The 24,366-nt window shown below is 38.8% G+C and overlaps 1 long non-coding RNA gene across 2 annotated transcripts in view; it reads left to right on the forward strand.

Moving 5' to 3' along the window:
* The window catches only part of Gm39530, a 51,019-nt gene that overhangs the window by 13,126 nt on the left and 13,527 nt on the right, over positions 1-24,366 (forward strand). The window contains exon 3 of one of the 2 annotated variants that reach the window (XR_878217.3): positions 13,816-14,650. The exons of the other annotated variant lie outside the window; for it this stretch is intronic. This is a non-coding gene — a long non-coding RNA (predicted gene, 39530). Of the gene's footprint in view, positions 1-13,815; positions 14,651-24,366 lie in introns of those variants that run through there. 2 annotated transcript variants of the gene reach the window in all.

Genomic DNA, 24,366 nt, shown 5'->3' on the forward strand with positions numbered 1-24,366 from the left:
GGTGATGGGAGCCGAACTCAGATCATCTGCACAAGCAGTATGCGTGCTTAATCACTGACCCATCTCTCCAGCCTTGACTTCTATGTTTTCTTTGGGATAAAAAAAGATTCTAGTCAAGTTCCTTATCATTTTTAAATATAATAATTGATTTTTAGATAATTTAGTAATTGTAGTTGCTTTTACTGCTTGGGAATTAATGTCTTTTTTTTTTTTTTTTTTTTTTTTTTTTTTTTTTTTTTTTGGTTTTTCGAGACAGGGTTTCTCTGTGTAGCTCTGGCTGTCCTGGAACTCACTCTGTAGACCAGGCTGGCCTCAAACTCAGAAATCCACCTGCCTCTGCCTCCCAAGTGCTGGGATTAAAGGCGTGCGCCACCACGCCCGGCTGGGAATTAATGTCTTATCAGATGAATGTTTTCCAAATATTTTTCTCTTTCTGTAGGTTGCTTTTCTGGTTTATTATAAATTTCTTTTTTACATTTATTTATTTAATTAAACCTTGTGTATATATGTCTATGTGCGTGTACACATATAGAGGTCAGAAGACAACTTGTCTGATTCAGTTTTCTTCCTCTAACATGTAGATTCCAGGAATGGTCATCAGGCCTGGCAGTAAGAGCCTTTATGCACTGAGCCATCTCTATAGCCCCATTTCCTTTCTTACTGAGAACAGTTTTAGTTTGGTGTAATTCCACTTATTTATTTTCCTGTTATTTGATGTTCTATACAAAACCTGAGTGTAAAGCCTTTTCTAGGAATTGCATAGTTTCACTATGGTACAGCTTGAGCTGCACTCGAATTGATTCTTGTGAATAGCTGAAATGAGTTTTCTGGTCTATAGATGTAGATATTCAATTTTCTCAATATGATTTTTGGAGAACTCTCTCCTTCCCACATTATGTACTTTTCCGAATCCTTTTGGAAGATTACTTATCGTATATGTATGAGTTTGCTCTGACTTCTTTTTTGTTCTATTGGTCAGCTTGGCTGTTTAGATTCCTGTAGTTTTTCAATATAATTTGAAACTAGAAACTATGAAGTCATCATTTTTTCCTGCTTTTTCAGGATCATTTTTTGCTATTTTGAGTCTTATGCTTCTGTCTGAATTGTGGTTTAGCATTTTTATTCTGCATTGGTAATTTCTTTGATTTAAATTTTTTTTGAAAATTTCATGCTTGTATGCAGTGAAGTAAGATCCTATCTACACCCCACTCCCCTCCAATTCCCAATTCCCCCATATTTCCACAATATGTCCCTTTCCAACTTCACGTCTTTAATTTTTTTAAAACAAAGCATTTCATTGGGGCTTGTCGATTAGTCTATAGCCATCGTGGCTGGGAGGATAGCAGTGGGCAGGCAGGCATGGCACTGGAGCAGGGTTTTTAAATTATTATTATTCGTTTGTTTATTGTTTTAATTTGGAAGAATTCCCTACATATTTGTTATATCCACATAATTTCTATCCCTTCCACTTCCCTTCCTTGCCCCTCCACTTCCTCTGGAACTCATGAGCTCTATAATTATTATTTTTAGGGTAAATGGAGAGGACTGAGTCCCACAAGTTGTCCTCTGAATGCCATGTGTGCTATAGCATGCATGTACACACACACACACACACACACACACACACACACACACACACACACCCTCCTGAATCTATTGACTCTATTTAGTCTTGTTCAATATGTGTATATGCTTAAGGGTGACTACTTGGGATTGCATAACCTATTAGGTTATGCAGTCTTCCCTAGAGAAGACTGATTTTTCCCACTCTCAGCAGCTGCTAAATGACTGTAGCTGTTCATCTATGGGTGGGGTTCTTGAAATTCCCCACAACTGTGTTGGACTCTCAGCTTGTATTGTCATTGTGCATATTATCTTACTTAGGTTACCATACTGTTGATACTCCATGGGTAGAGTTTCCATGTTATGCCTAAAAGACACTATCTTGCAGCACATATCCCAGTCCTCTGGTTCTTATACTCTTTCTGCCCTTCTATGATGTTCCCTGAGCCTTCAATGTAAGGGTTGCCTTGTATATATATGCCGGTTCTTGTTGGGCACCCCATGGTCTGTTGTTCTCTGCATTTGGCCAGTTTTGGGCTTTATATAATAGCCTCTGTCTGTGGAAAAAAAACCAACTTCTTTGATGAGAGGTAAGCACTACATTTGTGTGTATAGGGATAATTTTTTAGGATGCAGATAGAAGTTGGCAATTTTGTAGAGGCTGCATTGAATCTATAGATCTTCTGAGGCAGGATAGCTGATTTAACAATATTAATTTTTATAGTTCTCAGACATAGTATATGCAATCATTTATTTGTTTAGTTTCTTTCTCAGTTTCTGTTTTAAGTTTTTAAATTTTTTTCTTGGTTGTTCCTCTTAGGAATTTTATTTTCACATTATTATAAAGGGGATTAGTTTCTGTATTAGCTAGGTCATTGCTAATATATAAACATATGTGTGATTTTAATTTTGACTTCATATCTTGAAAATTTACAGAATTAGATTTTTATGAGCAATTTATTTACATATATGCATATATTTATTTATTCTTTAACAGGTTCTTCTTTAGGCCTAAGTGACCTGCTATTCACTCTGTAGTCCACAGTGGCCCTGAACTCAAGACAGTTCTTCAAATTCCCAAGTACTGGGATTATGGGCACCACAACTAACATGAATTCTTAGTTTCAATAATTTTGAATATATTCTTTAGAGGTTTTTGACCTATATAATCATAGTACCTGAAAATAGGATTTTATTGCCTTTTGATGCCTGTTATTGTTATTGCCTACATGATTTGGCTAAACTCTTAGTACTGTATAGAACAGAACTAATGAGAATAGGAATCCTATCTTGTTTTATTTCTAGTCTCAGAGGAAAAGACTATAGCTTTTATACCCTGAAGTATGATGTTAATTACGGCTGGTCAAATGGAACCTTTCTTATATGGAGGCATATTTTCACTATAGCTACTTCATTGGTTTTTTAAATATTTATCATGAACAAATGTGCTCTCTCTTTATATATCTATATATCTACATATATGTATATATATATATATCATACATTTTGTCCATGTATTGAAAATATTGTATTATTATCATCATCCTCATTGTTTATGTAGTGTATCACATTTACTAACTATATAAAAAACATCCTTGGGTCCCAGCGATAAATCCTAGTTGATTATGTTGTGCTCAAGGTGGGAGAAGATTCTCATCCAATGCACCTTGGGATGAAAGAAGTTGAGAACAAGATGTGCCACAAATGCAGGAAAAAATAATGAAAAAGAAAGAGAAGGAATCTAAATGAATGGTATTCTAAATTAAAGATGGCTAGAGATAGGACTTTGAATCTGCAATACAGAACCAGAAGGGAGATTAAAAACTGGGAGAAAGGACAAATGCAAATGAATTAGAGTCAATATCAGCACCAACTGGGATGAGCAGTTGGTCCTGAGGGAAAGAATGTGAGAATGAGAGTATTCTTAGAAAGGTAGTGAGGTGAGTTACAGATAATTATTAGAATGCTAGCTATTGTTTGCAGCCTGTTTTTTATAAGTCAGGCAATGTAATTCCTAGATTCAAGAAGCAAGGAGAGGAGAGACATTACCCTTTTCTGGATTAGGGGTACACTGCTGTTGGATTTACCTGAGGGAAAATTCTGCCGTATTCTGTGTTCTGTGGTGGCAGGAAAACTTCCATAATGGCTGTCCTAGTTAATGTCCATCCATTTTCAGCAAGCATTACAATTAATTATTATACGTAGAAGTCAAATAGTTCTTTCACTGTGTATCTTGGTTCCTTATATAGTTTTCCTGGCAGATAGAGAAATATAGGGTGACTTTGATGAATATAGTGGGAGAGACACTAAAACTGTTTGAGTAAGAAGCAATTAGAATTCAGAAGACTATCATGGCCTTCAATGGTCACAGACATTTTTGGCATGGTTATATAATAGTCATGTGTCTGACAGAGAAAGCAATATATCTCATATACACTGCCCCTGGAACTCTTCAAGGAACTGTTTTATAGACCTTACTGACTGGTCTGTATGCACATTTTTTTGAATACTGTGGATCCTGTCAGTACTCTAGGATTCCTTACTAGTATGGGAAAATTGTAGAAATGAAAGCCATTATTCTGAATCACTACTTGGGTAAATAGGGTAGTATATTAATGTAAACAAAATCAGTGTGGCAAAGTAGAGCTAGCCATTTTGTTTAAGGAGTTATAACACTGCAGATGAGCTTCCAGAACTTAAAGCACTTTTGCTTTGCCTGTTTGTTCACATGTATAGGACCCACATGTAGGCAGAATATGGAGGGCCCTGAATAGTGCTTTTCAGAAACAAGATTTTAAATGTTGGTCAATTTCAACTTCTTATGTTGATAGAAATAGAATACTACTTTGATGAATACTGAGTGGCAGTACTAGTTGTGAAAGTCCACAGAAAATGACAAACATAATTTCTTCAGTGCTGAGAGTAGAACCAGGGATTGCCACATGGTAGACATATGCTCTACTACTGAGCTACATCCCTTGTCCAAACCAGATCATCTTAATGAGAACTGTACTACTCCTAATATAGTGTTAGGATTTAGGAAGGAGAAAAATCTAATGAAATTTTTATGAAGTCTAATGAAATAAAATTTCATAGAGAATTCAGTGGTTTAGATATGATGAGTAACATTTTGAGCCTTACATGACTGCCATTCTAAAACTACCACTGCTGACATGTGATATATACTCAATATATATTTGCTACATGATGAATTTTGTGCCCACCAGACACTTTCAGAGTTTTGACTGGACTATGGTGGTCATTTAAGGTAGCATGCCAGAGCCACCTTCCTGAAGTTCAATTCTCTGTTCAGGACATAGAATATTCATTAAATAATGGGTTTAGCTGTCAGCAGCAAGATGAATTTGTGTCAGAGATTCCCCAAGATGACCCATAGGTTTGGTGATTTGCTAGACTCCTAGGACTCAGCATAACATTTTTATTGCTGGATACAAGTTATTGTAATGGCTTAGTGAAGTTGGATCTTAGGGGAAATAAAACACAGCTAGATCCTGGAGAACTCCCTGTGCAGGCTTTGTGTGCTTCCTTCCCTTTATGAAGGATTATGCAAAGTACACTTTCCTCCAGCAGTGAAAATACAGCAACACATGCGAAATGTTTTCTACCATGGAAGCCTATTAGAAACTCAGCACCCCAGATTTTTATTAGTGACTAATTACATAAGTGCTCTGCCTAGTTCATACCAAAATGCCAAACTCCCAGACGGAAGGCAGGTGTTCAGCTTAAACCACATTGCTTGTGCAGATAGTCTATGCACAGTGTGCTACTCTAATCAGTTAACTGTTGACTGGGAGGATTCCAAGAGCCAAGTTCTCAAGATGTCAGCCAACTTTGTAAGCATGCCCTTCTAAGGATAACAATCTCGGGTCTTATTAACTCTTTGATATGCACCATTCTTCCTGTGTCTTAGAACTAATATTAAGAATAGAGTTATTCCAAGGTCAGATAATCACTCATGATCAGATTCTTCTGTTGCTTCCAAACATTTAGGGGCCTGTTTTTCTACTCCAAGTGTACAGGAAAAAAAAGTTACAGTATTTTGAAAAGAAATCTATCTCACTTGGCGTACACTGGGTTTTTCTGAAATCCTAAAGTGGCATGGTTGTTAGACTTATGAGACCCTTTAAGGTAATATATCCATACCTTGAAAATTAGTTTCTTTTTATCATATTGAACCATGAACCATAACCTTTTTGGAGAATTAGGGACAGAGTGCATATATGTTAGAGAGATAGCTGATATTTACTCATTGGCTCTTTTTTAAAGTTTTTTTTGGAGATTATAATATAATTGATCAATAACCATAGGATAAAACATTTTACAAAATCAAATCAAAAGAGAGAGAGAGATTTCAATATATACCCTTCTAGGGTTGTATATATGTGGATGTATGCCAAGATTGGACATGAGGGAGATATGTCATGGTTTTCTGTGCTCTCACAGAACTATGTAGTTCCCAACTCATTATGTAAATAATGGAATTGCAATTTTTTGAAAGGATAATTTAATTGTGAGAGTACAAAAAGAAAATTAGGGACAGATGAGGAGTTGGCTGGCATGAGAGGTTGGAGTTGGGTAGGCCAACACTGGAAAGTTTTCAGTTCTGTATCTCTTACCTCCTCAGGACAATTTATGGCATGGGCCTTAGGAAAGGATGCTGATGAAACTGTCAGCAACTCCAGAGTTCTCAACTTCCTTGATTATTTTGAGGAATTCTCAGTATATTCCTGAGTAATTTTTTGAGACGTTCTGTGCAATCACATTGCTCAACAAACAGCTCAAGGACTATTATTTTGCACTCTTAAAATCAAATTCCTCAGGGTTGATGGAGAGGCAGTAGTTGCTGTAATTGGTCTAAAATCAAGAGTGTGATTTACTTTTAACTTAGATGTCAATTAGAGCTTCTCTTCCATTGGGAATTTCGTTAAATATAGCTTGGTTCCTCAATTTCACAACCTGTACGGTCCCTGCATCCTTTTCATGATTTCTTTGAATGTTCAATCATATGTCTCTTTGCTACTGAGAGAACAAAAAGAGATGTTAGTAGCTGTCAAAGTCTAAGACTAGTAAGAATTATAAGGAGCAATGAGAGGGCCCGCTAATATGCATGGAGTTACTAGGATGGGAACGATGAAAATGGTCTGAAATTGATTGTAGTGATGGGTAAGCTACTCTGAATTTACAAACAACCTTGAAATGGGCAAATTGTATGGTGTTTGAATCCTATCCCTATAAAGTTGTTACTTTTAAAAGAAGTAAGAGTATCTATGAGTTTTTTTTTCCAATTTACTGCCAGAAGAGCTGTGGCAGTTTGCCTTGCAACCATCAGTATATGAGAGTGCCTATTTCCTCAGGGCCTCTGAATATGTTGTCATGGTTTGTTTTTCTTTGTTTTGTTTTGTTGCCAGTCTGATAGATGAGAATTAGTGTCTCTGTGCTTTTTATTAACTTTGCATTTCAAAATTTTGAGTGTGCTTGACCATCTCTTCATGCTCAAGGATAGGCTTTCTGGATTATGTATTCATATCTTTCCGCAACTATTCCATTGGTTTGGTTTGGTTTGGTTTGCTCAGTTCTTCAGCTGTTAAGTATATGTTAGGTATATGAGCCCCTGTCAGTTAGTGCCCATGCTTCTCTATGAGATATGATTGATTCTCTGATCTAGCACTTTATCCACTTACACAGCATTTCCCTTTACTATCGGAGATGGCTACAATGCCTATCATAGACTAATCTGAATGAAGCAGAACTTGCCATCACCGTGTCATGTTTTTCCATCCATGCTCCTGTGGAGCTCCAGCAGCACTAGGATGGAGGTCTGTAGAACAGGCAAATGCACTATCCTAGTAGGTCCGCAAAGGCTTTGCTTTTAAAAGTCTGCTGTGCATTTTTCTTTACATCTCCCCCATTTCAAAGAGGTAAACCCAATTTTACAATCTTTCTGACCACCCCCAATGCTAAAAATTGGCAGATCACCCTCTTTTTATATTAAGACTTCATGTTTTGATAGTCATTCTTTAGAAGGCAGTAAAACTACCATTGTGTTTCCTGGGCTGTGGATCAGCTTAAGAGAAAAAAAGCTATAAGGCTTTTGTTTTGATACATTTTTATCTGTTCTTGTCAAGTTCTTTCTGGCACCCTTATTAATTTTCCTTTTGGAATGAACCTACATTATTATTGTTTTTTGGCTGGCCTTTGACGGCCTGTAGCCGCCTTCTTCTTGACAGTTTGGAAGTTTCTTTAAAAACTAAACATGCAATTACTGTATGCTGTGCTTTGAACCTGTCTCAAAAACTCATTTTGAAATTTAATTGTCATTCTAACAGCGTTGAAAGGTATGACCTTTAAGAGCTGATTGGGCCAAGAGGCTCTGTTCATGGATTAATACCATCATCATAGGAGTAGTTTAGTTATTGGCGGCGTTAGTTTCTAAAAGGGGGAGAAGATATGCAGAGCCTGATTTTTTGCATGTCTTTTACATGATTCCTACTATTCCACCATGTTAGGAAACATGTTAAGAAGGTACAAAGAGCTTCATGAAATGTGCATGCTATGCTTTTTAATGTCTCAGTCCCTAGAATTATAAGCCAAGTAAATATCTGTTTACTCTAAGTTATCAGTGTTATATTTTTCTTTTATAGTAGCAGAAAATGGATTAAGACACCATATGACACAGAAATTGAATTTTGGGACATTTATATCAGATAAATGAAAATGTATGCCACAGCATTAAATTGTACATGAAGGTTGCTGTGATTTTTTTCAAACAAACTAAAAAGTAACAAGAATATAGAAACTCTTCAATAAATTAGTGGCTAAACAAAGGATAGTACATGCATACTATAGAATGCCACTTAGCAATCAATAGGAATGAACTATAGATATAAATAATTGAACAATTCTCAAAGGCATTGTGCTGTGTTTTTAAAATATTTTATTTATGTTTTATTTTATACACAAGTGTTCTATCTGCATATATGCCTGCATGCCAGAAGATCTCATTACAGATGGTTGTGAGCCACCATGTGGTTGCTGGGAATTGAACTCGGGACCTCTGGAAGAGCAGACAGTGCTCTTAACCACTGAGTCATCTCTCCAGCCCCCGTGCTGTATTTTTAAAAAGTCAGTCTCACAATGTTGGATAGAGTATATTTTATTTGTATAATTCCCATAAAATACATATGTAGGGGTTGAAGAGATGGCTTAATGATTAAGAGCTCATACTATTCTTCAAGAGGCCCTGTGTTTGGTTCCCAGCACCCATATCAGGTGGCTTACAACCACCTGTAACTCTTGCTCTGGGAGAAACAATGTTCTTTTCTGGACCCAGAGGGTATTCACATATACATACCTCTCCTCCCACATATATACATAATTTAAAAATAATAAATAACTTTTTATAATATTTTAATTTATATGATAAAAAGCTTGAAAGATAGCAAGTGACTAAAGTGAGCCAAAAGACTAAGGACAGGAAGTGTTTAGTGTAGCCTGGACAATTTTAGACATTATTTCAAACTTGCAGGAATTACACACTGATTTGATTGATAGAAGAAGATACTTTGCTACTAAGGTCTTCTTTATTTGAAAGGACATTTCAGGCCTGTGTTGTAGATAAGATGCAAATCACATAAAAATGTAGCATACATTTGTTAGCAAATTTCTATCTTGTGTCAGAATGGAAGTTCTGGAGTGCAGGCCCTAAGACTGAATGACAGAACTAGCCATGTCAAAGTCTTCAGGTCTGTAACCACCTGAAAATTCTGCTAATGCTGGCTATGTGCCAGATTCCCACAACAATAGTCATTGACAAGTATGGATGGACTACTTATCATATTCTAGGCTCCATTTTAATGTGCTTTGTGTGTATTATTTGTCTAATGTCAAAAAAAAAACCCTCTCAAACGGTAGTATTTTTGAGATACAAAAACTAAGACATTGACTTTGCTTACATGCACACAGAAAGTAAATGTCTGGGCCAGCACTCAAACCTTAGGCAGCTAACTCCATGGCCCAAGTTCATAAAGATTATGTTGTGTAACCTCTTAAGAAACCATGGCTCCTTGAATGCAGGTAAGTAAAAAGTAACATCTCCTAGTATATTTCTCTGACTTGACCATTTCCATTCAATTGTTTCTCTTTTCTGTTTTACCTGCAGCTATAATTATTGTTACTTTTAATTCTCTTTGCCTATGGTTAAATACTATCTTGCTACCAACTCCTTTACAGTCAATTGGAAGCAAATAACTTCCTAATAGAAGTCTTCCTGTGTCATTCATTACAAGTAGATTGTGTGACCCCTTTGCTAACTTAGTTTATCTTAATATGGAACTCTGTGGTTATCTATTTCAGAGATAGAAACTGAGCAGGACTGATGGATTGCAGATTTTCTTTCCACTAGAGTTAGTTTATAGGTGTGAGGAGAGAGGAAGTATGGTTAAGACCCAGGCATATAACCAGGAACCTAGGAGGAAATGATAGTTTTGCTGAATAAAGACTATGCCTGCTAATAGTGGGCCAGAAAAATTATATCCAAGAAACCAAATCTACCTTATTGCTAATTTTATAAAATTTCAAAGGATATATCCATAACTGTTCATTTTCTTATTGACTACAGATGCTTTTGTTTTTTGACAAGAGTTAGAGAGCTACAATAAAGACTAAATGGCCTACAAATTTGTGGTATCTTCTGTTTGAGCACTTTACAGAAAAATTTTACCAATGCTTAGTACATGAAGTGAAGTGTTTTACATGACTGGGAGTTGCTGTGCATATAAATGCATGGTTTCAATCTGTCCCATTTTACATGGAAACATTTAAAAGCACTAAGAAGAATCTGGATGTTTGTGCCAGAGAGGAAGTTATCAAAATGGTATAATAGAGGACTTAGTAAAAATAAATAAAAGAGCCTGGTTTCCAGAGACAACAACAGAAATAGGGTATCAAGGAGCAGATGGGGAGTTTCTGTGATGTGCATCTTAAAGAAGAAGTATGACCTTTCTAAACCACTAAGATGACAAAGGAATGGGACCATAACTCTGAGATGCATTTAATACAGAGATATTACTCATGAGTTCACAATAAAGCAAAAGACAGAGGGAAGATGGAAATGATAAGTAAAGGTCCTTCAGTGAGAGCATAGGATAGAGGAGGAAATGCTAATTTGTGGCTTCTGTGGAAGCCGTTAGGGAAAAGTAAAGTAAGAATTGAGCATGATTTGAATGGAGGAGACCATGACTTAAAGCTGGAGGCTTGAGCTTGAATCTTGAATCTATTAGGAAAAAAAGTTTTAAAGCTAAACTTCTTGGGTATAAATCAAGCTCTACCACCTAAATATTTAGAGATGTTATTTCTCTAAGCTTCAATTTCATCATATGTAAAATGGAGATATAACAAAAATTTGTTATAGTTAAATGTGTTAATTATGTAAAGGCCGTAGAATAGTGTGTGGGAGTTAGTAATGAATCTGTACAGAGAAATGCTAGGAAACTAGGTGAACTTGTCTATAAATAGTTTCTGTAGGTATATTGAAGATGAAAACTAGAGTTTCGGAGTCTGCTGTAGCTGGAGCACATATGGGAGAGACCTCTTCTGTGTTAAAAAAAGATGGAGAGTTAGACTTCAGTGATCCTTGTCTGTTTAGTTAAGACTTAGTCTTTTTAAAAAAGTTTATGTTAGAAGAGAAGTTGAACAAGTAATAATTTTCTCCAAAGCCCAGAAGATTGCCTTGTTCAGCATACACTACACATATATTCACTAAATAAATTTATTAAATGAGTAAATGTGTTTTGGAATAGTGGATTAGAGTTTTTATTGATGTACTAGAGACGTGACTCTCTGGAGATGATGAACTGGGGGAGTGAGTGACCACTAATGTGTCAGTCACTTGGGAGAATGTCAGGAGTCTGGATGAGGCATGATCAAGGATAACATTGGGAATGTGGAATAAAGGGAATAAGGGACTATTCTAGAAACCTTCAGGATGCCTTGCTCTGGGTTTTGTACTGATTCTACCCATCACAATGGGGATCTTCAAACAAAAAATCCAAAGATCAATTGAGCAAATGTGATATCTAGTCCATACAATCAGAAATGGACCTAAGCTTTCTTAGGGGAGGTTATTGGCATCAAGGATTTATTTAATGCATTAGAGGTTACTTTACCGGGTGAGACTGTGGCACAACTATAGCATACTGACCTTAGAGTCCTCTTTGGACAGATTGGAGCAGTACAGTGAGTTTTCCCTTCCCAGCCAGAGGGAGTTGCCAGAGCCATACTAAGACAAAGAGCCTTAGAAAATGGACTGTACTCTCAGTAACAGACATTTTAAATAGAAAGAAGTGGAAGAAAATTGACACGATTTGCATGTAGTAGCCACAGAGGCGAGCAGCCACAGGATGCTATTGAAAAATGCAGATGAGTTGGTAGTTTGGTGACCCTAGACCCTTGGTAAACTACACACTCATGAAATGCAGCCAGAAGAATGCAAGGAGACTGCATCATAACTGCACAATATTTATCAACGCAGGGACTTGGTATGTGCCAGAGTCTACAGGGAAACACGAATACAGTTTCCAATCTACTTATGGAAAGGCTCAACCAGGGACAGTTCAGCATTAACAACCAGACTTCTGAAGGACCTTAGAGAGGCATGATCAACACACTTTACTCAACCTGTGAAGGACTACTCATTGACAAGGCCAGCATCTATGACCTAACCTAGCAAAAGACTGCCTAGAGGTTTGACAGGCATCTGGGTGTCTGGGACGACTGTACTCAGTCTGTAAACTACATTCATCCTTTACCCCTTCACAGGTTTTCCTCCTTTGTTCAGTCCCCAATGTCATCTTGTTCAGACAGCATTGTCTTACTCTGTTGTTATCTCTTCTCTCTTGCTTGTTCTATCTGTCCCCATCTCCCCTTTCTTCTCTTCTTTATTTTTCTCTAGTCTATTTCTCTTCCTTTTTATAGGCTTTCCCAAAGAATATATGTTGACTTGACTTGTGGAACTTCTATGTCTGTGCCTCCTGAGAGTTGGAACTATTCTGATTATCTGATTGTACTCCTTTACCTCCCTCTTTTTATTCGTTTAGTCAGAAGTACATCTCCATACTTTGTTCCCATTAACACATCCTTCTAATTACTTTTCCTCTACTATATTGTACTTACCAACCCAATACCAATCATTCATCTTACTCTACGTTTTTCCTTTCTACTCATACACACAGTAAGCAGTAATGTGATGACTTTAGAAACTCCATGTTATGTTAGGCATCCACCTTGGTACCCACTAGTCTCTGATTCTACTCCCTGGAAGATAAGTTCCCAGTATCCCCAACTCAATGACCTCCATACATAAATGTACAGCTGTGATCATCTACTTGCTATAATATGAATAGCTGCTTTTTTGCTTCTGTAGCATGCTTATGCAGATAGTCAAGGAGTATTTTGAGGACACCACAACTACCTAATCTTGGCAGATCAGAACTGAGATCAGAAAGGTCTTGGTTTTCTTGTGCAGATACTCAAGGGCTTCTTGTGGGTTTCAGCTTTATAAATCCTTCCCTTACCACCACCCCTTAGCATGGCAATCTCATATTTATTGTTGGGTCAGAGATTTTTGTCCTACTAGCAGTTTTAATAAATTTAACTAATTACTATGAGGATTAGGTCTATGGTCTTTTCCCAGGGATCACAAATTCCATAACATCTGGAAACCCCTCAAGATCCCTTGGAGTATGGGCCATGGTTCCAGAGTAGGCTCCATATGTGAGCAAGGTGGACTTAATAGTTCCTAGTGGGCCCAAGATCACAGCTGCTATAAATTAATGCTCTCTAGTCAAGGATAGGCTCCAAGAGGGAGCAAGTTCAAGATGGACTTGACAGGCCCCAGCGAGCCCAGACTTTGATCTCCCCAAATTTGCAAATTGAAAGCAAAACAAAAGTAAGAATTGCTGGCCAAAATGCTTCTGAAACTTATACCAGTAAGGAGTCTGTTTTGTTTTAGAGTCTGGACACTTGGAGAGAGGAAGGGAAAATTGGATACAATCATTGATCTAGTAACTGGGGCGGAGGAGACATCCTATTGCCCTACTGCTTTTGTTGTATGAATGAAGGAAGGATCGTCATCACATGTCAAGTTTGTCTGGTCTTTTCTTGATTGCATTGTTTTATTGTCTCTTTACATTGTTATTTTTGTCTGTTGGACTTGTATTTTCAATTTTGTTGCAGAAATGGAAGTTGGACTGAGCACAGCCAAACTGCTCCTGAGCTGCATGCCACAACATTTTCAGAATTTCTAAGAGGCAAACTATTCCTGGCGGCCTCCATGCTAGCTCCCTCCTAGGGCTTGTCTCTGCCCCTATCATTGGCTTGCTGGAGCTTGATATTTAAGTCTTGCATCTACAACAGATACTTCTCTAGACCTTCCTGTTTGTGATCCTTTTCCCACGCTCTCCTTCTGAGGTATGTTGTTTTCCTGCTGATTCCTGTCTCCGACCATGGAGTTCTGGCTGGCACCAAGCCCTTTGCCACTTGGCCAGGGCAATGCAGGTGTCCATCCCACCCCTGGGTGTGGAGCCTTCCTGGACATCATAAGCCCCCTTTCTGCTGTCTGCTGCTCACTGAGCTGTGGCAGCTGGTCTGCAACAAGAATTTATCTCCACGACTTCTTTGTTGTTTGCTTGCTTTGGTCTCTTCCTCTGATCACTGGAATTATTTTTTCAGGGATTCAGGTGCCTTTTCAACATGGGTAATATTGAAGCATTGTTTTGTTTTGTGTTATTCTAATTCATTAAAAAGCTGGCTCTGGAGTTAAGTTATGTGCCGCCCCCCTTCTCCTGACCCAAGCATTTTTTAAAGGTTTCTCCAAAATCTCTGTCTTGGGTCATACAGGCCTCCCAACTCAGATAAGGACCCAGACTAGTCCCAATAGGAATTCCTGCTGCTTATCTCATACCTTTCTTTGTTTTATTTAACTCCCTAAGACACTTGCTAAAATACAAACCCACCTCAAGATTTATAAGACTATTATATAAACTTTCTGTATCTTAAGTATTATAAATGTAGTTAAAACTTTGTAATCACAACCTGATGCCAACATTTTCTGAGTTCCCATAGATACCTGGTTTTTATAGTTTTCTGTTTAATGTTCTCTAGGTTATAGATATTTATGTTATTCTGCAACTTGATGACTTTATAAGATAAGATACTTATTAAACTTTTCAGGTTGTCTGCCTCTATCTGCAAGACACACAATTCTCAGTAATAACTATTAATATGTCTGCTTAAAATAATCAGAGTGATGCTTATTAAAATTTAATACTCCTTCAAAAAAGAGATAGGCATGGTCATTGGACTTTCACTTGAATATCCAGCTACAACTCCCAGCCTGTTGTATGCAATTAGGCCCTAAATTGCATAAGGCTTCAAGGTTTTCTGGGAAAAACTATGGTATACAGGCCAAGAACTAAGAATAAGGAGGGTGTATACATATATCCACCTATACAGAAATGGAAAAGCTGTCATATATACATATATATGCATATACTTATAAATGTATATACGGTATGTATACATGTATGTAGGTATGTATGCTCAGTAAAAGTTCTAAATATTGTCTAAAATATCCCTTAGGAAAAATTTCTTACAACAAATGTTAAATTTATTTTTTACTATTATATCTCATGTTATTTTGTGGGGAGCCGCACTCACATTTGCCATTATAAGATGGCGCTGACAGCTGTGTTCTAAGTAGTAAATAATCTGCACATGTGCAGGGGCAGTTTTCCCGCCATGTGCTCTGCCTTTCTCGTGATGACAACTGGGCCAATGGGCTGCAGCCAATCAGGGAGTGACACGTCCTAGGCGGAGGATAATTCTCCTTAAAAGGGACGGGGTTCTGGCAATTTTTTTCTCCGTCTCTTTCTCTTCGTCTTTTCCTCTGCTCTCTGCTTCTCTCCTTCTCTGCCCCTCTCTCTGCCTCTCTCTCTGCGTCTCTCTGCGTCTCTCTCTCTCTTCCTCTCTGCCTCTCTCTGCCGCGCTCTTCCTCTCTTGCTCCTGAGTAAGCAATAAAGCTTTGCCGCAGAAGATTCTGGCTTGTTGCGTCTTTCCTGGCCGGTCGCGAACGCGCTTAAGATTATTTAAATGTTTTAATCATGACTTTTCCCCTCTTTCTTGGTTCCTGTTTACAAAAGTGTTCCCCCTTTCAAGGTCGTGGATAGTCAAAGCTCTTGCTGAAATATCAACATTCCCTCAATATCAATAAGATCATCTCAAGGATCAGGGCTGGGGGATGTACCTGTAAAATTCCAAGCAGAAATGGCAGCTTAAAAACTTGTAAACAACAAGGGTAACAGTTAAAAATCTAGGTAATCTCACTTTGCATGGTTATCTGTAACTTCAAATCAACACTTGTTCTCTCCTTTTTAGACGAAGGAGGTAACAGGTATCCAAGATAATTTAGATTAAGATGGATTTAAAAAAATTTTTTTGTTAGGTATTTTCCTCATTTACATTTCCAATGCTATCCCAAAAGTCCCCCATACCCTCCCCCCACTCCCCTACCCACCCACTCCCACTTCGTGGCCCTGGCTTTGCCCTGTCCTGAAGCATCTAAAGTTTGCAAGACCAATGGGCCTCTCTTTCCAATGATGGCTGACTAGGCCATCTTCTGATACATAAGCAGCTAGAGACACGAGCTCTGGGGTGTACTGGTTAGTTCATATTGTTGTTCCACATAGACGGTTGCAGACCCCTTTAGCTCCTTGGGTACTTTCTCTAGCTCCTCCATTAGGGGTCCTGTGATCCATCCAATAGCTGACTATGAGCATCCACTTCTGTGTTTGCTAGGCTCCGGCATAGTCTCACAAGAAACTGCTATATCTGGGTCCTTTCAGTAAAATCTTGCTAGTGTATGCAATGGTGTCAGGGTTTGGAGGCTGATTATGGGATGGATCCCTGGGTATGGCAGTCTCTAGATGGTCCATTCTTTCGTCACAGCTCCAAACTTTGTCTCTGTAACTCGTTCCATGGGTGTTTTGTTTCCAATTCTAAGAAGGGGCAAAGTGTCCACACTTTGGTCTTCGTTCTTCTTGAGTTTCATGTGTTTTGCAAACTGTATCTTGTATCTTGGGTATTCTAAGTTTCTGGGCTAATATCCACTTATCAGTGAGTATATATCATGTGAGTTCTTTTGTGATTGGGTTACCTCACTTAGGATGATGCCCTCCAGGTCCATCCATTTGGCTAGGAATTTCATAAATTCATTCTTTTTAATAGCTGAGTAGTACTCCACTGTGTAAATGTACCACATTTTCTGTATCCATTCCTCTGTTGAGGGACACCTGGGTTCTTTCCAGCTCTGGCTATTATAAATAAGGCTGCTATGAACATAGTAGAGCATCTGTCTTTCTTACTAGTTGGAACATCTTCTGGATATATGACCAGGAGGAGAAAAGCCTCGAAGATATGGGCACAGGGAAACAATTCCTGAATAGAAAGAACAGCAATGGCTTGTGCTGTAAGATTGAGAATTGACAAATGGGACCTCATAAAATTGCAAAGCTTCTGTAAGGCAAAAGACACCACCAATAAGACAAAAAGACCACCAACAGATTGGGAAAGGATCTTTACCTATCCTAAATCAGATAGGGGACTAATATCCAATATATATAAAGAACTGAAGAAGGTGGACTCCAGAAAATCAAATAACCCCATTAAAAAATGGGGCTCAGAGCTAAACAAAGAATTCTCAAAGAATGGCTGAGAAGCACCTGAAAAAATATTCAGCATCCTTAATTATCAGGGAAATGCAAATAAAAGCAACCCTGAGATTCCACCTCACACCAGTCAGAATGGCTAAGATAAAAAATTCAGTGTCCTGCTTTCCATAGTTTGGGGAGGTGCCTGGCAATGGGCAAAGCATGGGACAGTTCATTGCCTATTAGTAACCATTACTGCAATACAGGTGGAGTTGTTTGTGTCCCATTATTGTCTCGCAGGAGACCATAGGCCTCTTCTAATATCTAGCAGTTTTGTTTATCACAGGAAGCTTTTCTATTGAACATTTTAAATTTCATATTTAAAAGATCTCTGGGGAGTTTGAGGGTCATAATTTAATTTATTAATTGTACTTTATTTTAAATAATCTCTACTTGGTTTCAGTTACTTGCTTTTAGACTTAGCTTTGAAAATCTATACAGAAGACTACAGAAAGGAAGGTATGAATTGGTCTCTTCATCCAAGCTCATTTCTGGAAATGAATTACATTAATACTTAGTATGACTATAATCAGACTTTTGAGCACACTAAGGAATATGACTGACTGACCATTAAGTTGCATGTTTTATTTATCTTTAAGAGTTTACAACAAGTTAGTACCTTTTACAGGATTAGAATTTTACACTTTTACCCCAGTTAAAGTTTCAGCATTAAAAATTACAATGTTTTAATGAAACTCTCTTAGTAGCAAAATAAAACTTTAAATATCCCAGCCTTCCAATTGCTGGGATAGCTAATAGAAGCTACCAAACCTGGCCCAAATGGAAGTTCAGATAACAATAGTCAAAAAGACAAAGGTCTTGTTTTCTCTCATTTGTGGTTCCTAGGTTTTAAGGAGAGACATAAAATTACGTAGATATCTATGACATAAAAGGAAAACTCTTTGGGGAGGGTGAAGGAACTATGAGGAAGAGGAGGGCTTGAAGAAACTTAGGAGAGAAGAGTGAGAAAGAGGAGGGGAGAGGACCAGATAATAAATAAATAATAAATGAAGTCCACAGAGGGACTGCCAATCTTAAAAATACATTAACAGCCCACAGAGAGATTGAAAAATTTACTTTTCTGATTCTTTTATATAATGGCCCTTACAGAATATTTCAATTTTTATGACTCAGTTTATTTAGATATCTAAAGTTAGACAAACTTAGCAAAGACAGAGGCTACACATGTTTAAGTCAGTTACTGTTAACCTGAGTAGACCTTAAAGATTTATAAAGTTGATTTATCTAATCTATTTTATTTATTAAACATACATTGTATTTTAATCTTAGGTTTTTATTTCTTAGGACAAAAATCATCACATAAAAAAATCCATCTTAGGGCTGGCAAGATGGCTCAGCAGGTAAGAGCACTGACTGCTCTTCCAAAGGTCCTGAGTTCAAATTCCGGCAACCACATGGTGGCTCACAACAGCCCATAATGAGATCTGATGCCCTCTTCTGGTGTCTGAAGACAGCTACAGTGTACTTATGTATAATAATAAATAAATCTTTTTAAAAAATCCATCTTGCGGGATCCTCCGGTAGTACTATGTCCTATTTTCTGAGGAACCACCAGACTGATTTCCAGAGTGGTTGTACAAGCTTGCAATCCCACCACCAATGGAGGATGTTCCTCTTCACATCCTTGCCAACATCTGCTGTCACCTGAATTTTTGATCTTAGCCATTCTGACTGGTGTGAGATAGAATCTCAGGGTTGTTTTGATTTGCGTTTCCCTGATAATTTGGAGATAAGTGGGTGACCCAATCTCCCAAATGGGGGCCTTGCTTAACCTCTGGATATGGTCTCTACAGGTTCTCCCTACCCTTTGTTGGGCATTTCAGCTAATCTCATCCCCACTAGGTCCTGAGAGCCTCTTGCTTTCCTGGCATCTGGGACTTTCTGGTGGGTACCTACCCCCAGTTCCATATCCCCATTGCTATACACCTCTGTTCAAATTCCTGATCCCCTGTATATCATCCCAGTCTTCACTCATACCTGATCCTGCCCCCCTTCCCCCCTTCCCCTCCTCTCTTCCTCCCAAGTCCCTCCTACCTTCTACCTCTTGTATTTTGTTCCCCCTTCTAAGAAGCACTGAAGCATCCACACTTTGGTCTTCATTCTTCTTGAGCTTCATATGGTCTGTGAATGGTATCTTGGGTATTCTGAGCTTTTGGACTAATATCCACTCATCAGTGAGTACATACCATGTATGTTCTTTTGTGACTGGGTTACCTCGCTCAGGATGATATTTTCTAGTTCCATCCATTTGGCTTAGAAATCAGTCTGGTGGTTCCTCAGAAAATTGGACATAGTACTACTTGAAGATCCAGCAATTCCTCTCCTGGGCATATACCCAGAAGATGTTCCAACTTGTAATAAGGACACATGCTCCACCATGTTCATAGCAGCCTATTTATAATAGCCAGAAGCTGGAAAGAACCCAGATGTCCCTCAACAGAGGAATGGATACAGAAAATGTGGTACATTTACACAATGGAGTACTACTCAGCAATTAAAAACAATGAATTCATGAAATTCTTAGGCAAATGGATAGATCTGGAGGATATCATCCTGAGTGAGGTAACCCAATCACAAAAGAACACACATGTTATGCACTCACTGATAATCGGATATTAGCCCAGAAACTTAGAATATCCAAGATACAATTTGCAAAACACATGAAAGTCAAGAAGAAGGAAGACCAAAGTGTGGCTACTTCGCTCCTTCTTAGAATGGGGAACAAAACACCCATGGAAGGAGTTACAAAGTTCAGAGCTGAGACAGAAGGACCATCCAGAGACTGCCGCACCCGGGGATCCATCCCATATACAACCACCAAACCCAGACACTATTGCATATGCCAGCAAGATTTTGCTGACAAGTCCCTGATACAGCTGTCTCTTGTAAGGCTATGCCAGTGCCTGGCAAATACAGAAGTGGATGCTCACAGTCAGCTATTGGATGGAACACAGGGCCCCTAATGAAGGAACTAGAGAAAGTACCCAAGGAGCTAAAGGGGTCCGCAACCCTACAGGAGGAACAACAATATGAACTAATCAGTACCCCCCAGAGCTGTGTCTCTATTTGCATATGTAGCAGAGGATGGCCTAGTAGGCCATCAGTGGGAGGAGAGGCCCTTGGTCTTGCGAAGATCATATGCCCCAGTACAGGGGAATGCCAGGGCCAAGAAGCAGGAGTGGGTGGGTAGGGGAGCAGGACGGGGGAAGGGTATAGGGAACTTTCGGGATAGCATTTGAAATGTAAATGAAGAAAATATCTAAAAAAAAAAAAAGAACCTATTAAAGTAGGAAATGCCCACAAAATACAAATGTTATAAAATTAAAAAAAAAAAAAAGATTTTCATGAAGTCATTGTTTTAAAAAGGCAGGCACATATAGTTTATTTTGCCTTGAGGCTTCACACTAAAAGAGATTAAACTCACACAACAGTGACTTTTACTATTCTTTTGTTTTAAAAACTTGGTTTTCAATGACTTGTCTCAGTAACTAAGTACCTATGTCCTATGGTAAATAGTTGAATAAAAATCATTTTGAGTTTTTAAAAATTATGAGGGTCTAGGATAAGGATTTAGGGTACAAATTATAAAGTTCTGGGGATATAAAAGCTTAAATAAGTTACAAGGGTGTAAGGAAGTAATTTAAGGCATGGTAATTGCAAGTTATAAAGGTCTAATAATATGAAAGCTTAAGTAAGTTATAAGGGTCTGAGGATGCGATTTCATGTATGGAAATTCAAGTTTCATGTATGGAAATTCAAGTTTCATGTATGGAAATTCAAGTTTCATGTATGGAAATTCAAGTTATAAATGACTCAAAAAATAAGTTAAGGAATATAGAAAATGTTTCTTATTTCTTTCCCTCTCACCATGCTTTTGTTATTTTAGGACTTGAGAAGTTCAGGGTTTTAACACTAATTAGCAGAGCTCTCATAGGCTGGTAATCTAGTCTTGGGAAAGCACTGCTATTTTTACCATAGTCAAAGCTCAGAATTTTAAATTTCCTTTAGTTGTTTTCTAAATATAGACTTAAAGGTGCTTCTCAGTATGCTAAAACATCTGTCCAATGTGTACACACCCAGCCCTTCCCCCTGGATAGAGGAAAGACTCTTCAGGCCTTTAACAGAGTAATTATTTGAATCTCCAAGCTTCTGTTATGACTCAACAGGGTGAGTTTACAGGCACTTCTTAACCGATTTGTCTACAGTAATGCTTTCAGTACAGATTACAATGGCAATGATAATATATCTAAAACCTTCATCTCTTTTGTTTTATAAACTTAAAAATATTAATGTAAGCTTTAGGGAGTTGTAACTTACATCCACCTGTCACAGGTCAAACAGATTTCGGATAAGTACTCCTAGTTTCAGTCAACAGCTTGAGTTTCTCTAACCACTGAATATTCCTGAGGGTAAGCTCTTTCCTCCTCCTGGTCTTTGGACTACTTCCATGGCCCCAACTAAGTAGACCACAGGCTTGGACATTTCAAATGTATACCCAAGAAAAAGACTCCCCCCTAAGCTCATTAATCTTTACCTTTTGTCCTTTGTCTGTATCTATACTAGCAGATTTCTAATCAACTAAAGACTGAAAACTGCTTGAAACACACCAGCCTCAAGTGGTCCTTCAAGACCAGCAATCCCTGAACTTGCTGGAAAACCATATACTAATGATGCAATCTCCTACCTGTTTGAGACCCTGCTTTGGACCAGTAGTCCTGACTGCTACAAATCTACCTGCCCATTGCTGGTTCTGGGTGGTCCAACAGGACCTAGAGAGGAAACCAGATATGCCCTGCCCCACTCCTGGCCTTTGACTGGCATTCTAGCCTTCCTGGGTCTGATAATGGTGTCTTAATTTCAGCTGAGAAGCAGTTACAGAACAGACTACATTGTCCCTTATCGTTAACAAAAGGCTGGAATATTAGATTCAAAGGAAACTAGTTTCCCTCTACAGAAATATAATCACTTCTTATCTCCTTGGCAAAGGAACAGATAGTTATATATGATGCCTATAAGTATATCAAAGTTCATGCTGGCTTCCAGGCTCCTTCAGAATTACAAATATCTGTTAAAATCAGAGATTTAGAAAAACATACAAAAAGTGTTGCTCAAGATGTGTAGCTGGTATCCGATTAAATGGCTTACTTCATAGTTACCAATAATTTTAATGGATATTTTCTTTATTTACATTTCAAATGTTATCCCCTTTCTAGGTCTCCCCTCTGGAAACCCCCATCCCTTCCCCTTATCCTCCTGCCTCTATGAGGGTGCTCCCCCATTCATCCACCCACTTTGCCTTCCCGCCCTGGCATTCCCCTACATTGGGGTTTCCAATACCCTCAGGCCTAAGGGCTTCTCCTCCCACTGATATCCAACAAGGCCATCCTCTGCCACAGAATACAGCCTCCATGTGGGGAGCCGCCCTCACATTTGCCATTACAAGATGGCGCTGACAGCTGTGTTCTAAGTGGTAAACATAATCTGCACACGTGCAGGGGCAGTTTTCCCGCCATGTGTTCTGCCTTTCTCGTGATGACAACTGGGCTGATGGGCTGCAGCCAATCAGGGAGTGACACGTCCTAGGCGGAGGATAATTCTCCTTAAAAGGGACGGGGTTTCGCCATTCTCTCTCTTGCACTCTTGCGCTCTTGCGCTCTGGCTCCTAAAGATGTAAGCAATAGAGCTCTTGCTCTCTTGCTCTCTGGCTCCTGAAGATGTAAGCAATAAAGCTTTTGCCACAGAAGATTCCGGTTTGTTGTGTTCTTCCAGGCTGGTCGCGAGAAAGCGTGTAAGAGTTGGTGCTGAAACCCGGGATCGAACCAGGGACCTTTAGGGACTCTTACACACGTTCTTGCGACCGGCCAGGAAAGACGCAGCAAACCGGAATCTTCTGCGGCAAAGCTTTATTGCTTACATCTTCAGGAGCCAGAGAGCAAGAGAGCAATAGTGCAAGAGAGAGAGCAAGAAAGCAAGAAAAAGAACAAGAACAAGAAAGCAAGAGAAAGAATGGCAAAACCCCGTCCCTTTTAAGGAGAATTATCCTCCGCCTAGGACGTATTACTCCCTGATTGGCTGCAGCCCATCGGCCCAGTTGTCATCACGAGAAAGGCAGAACACATGGCGGGAAAACTGCCCCTGCACGTGTGCAGATTATGTTTACTACTTAGAACACAGCTGTCAGCGCCATCTTATAATGGCAAATGTGAGGGCGGCTCCTCACACCTCCATGTGTATTCTGTGGTTGGTGGTCCAGTCCCCAGGAGCTCCAAGGGTTCTGGCCAGTTGACACTGTTGCTGCCTCCATGGGGTTGCAAACCCCTTCAGTGCCTTCAGTCCCTTCTCTAACTTCTCCATTGAGGATCCCTTATTTAGTCCAATGGTTGGCTGCAAGCATCCACCTATATACTTGTCAGGCTCTGACAGAGAACTCAGGAGACAGCTATAACAGGCTTCTGTCAGCAAACACTTCCTGGCATCCGCAATAGCCTCCATGTTTGGCAACTGTATATGGGATGGATCCACAGGTGGGGCAGTATCTGGATGGCGTTTACTTCAGTCTCTACGTCACACATTGTCTCCATATTTCCTCCTGTGAGTATCTTGTTCCTCCTTCTAAGAAGCATTGAAGCATCCACACCATGGTCTTCCTTCTTCTTGAGCTTCATATGGTCTGTGAATTGAATCTTGGGTATTCTGAACTTTTGAGCTAATATCCACTTATCAATGAGTGCATACCTTGTGTGTTCTTTTGTGACTGGTTTATCTCACACAAAATGATATTTTCAAGTTCCATCCATTTGCCTATGAACTTCATGAAGTCATTGTTTTTAAGAGCTGAGTAGTATTCCATTGTGTAAATGTACCACATTTTCTGTATCCATTCCTCTGTTGAAGGGTATCTAGGTTCTTTCCAGCTTCTGGCTTTTATAAATATGGCTGCTATGAACATAGTGGAGCATGTGTCCTTGTTATATGCTGGAGAATCTTCTGGGTATATGCC

This window comes from Mus musculus, chromosome X (assembly GCF_000001635.26).
Source record: "Mus musculus strain C57BL/6J chromosome X, GRCm38.p6 C57BL/6J".
Classification (NCBI taxonomy): Eukaryota; Metazoa; Chordata; class Mammalia; order Rodentia; family Muridae; genus Mus; species Mus musculus.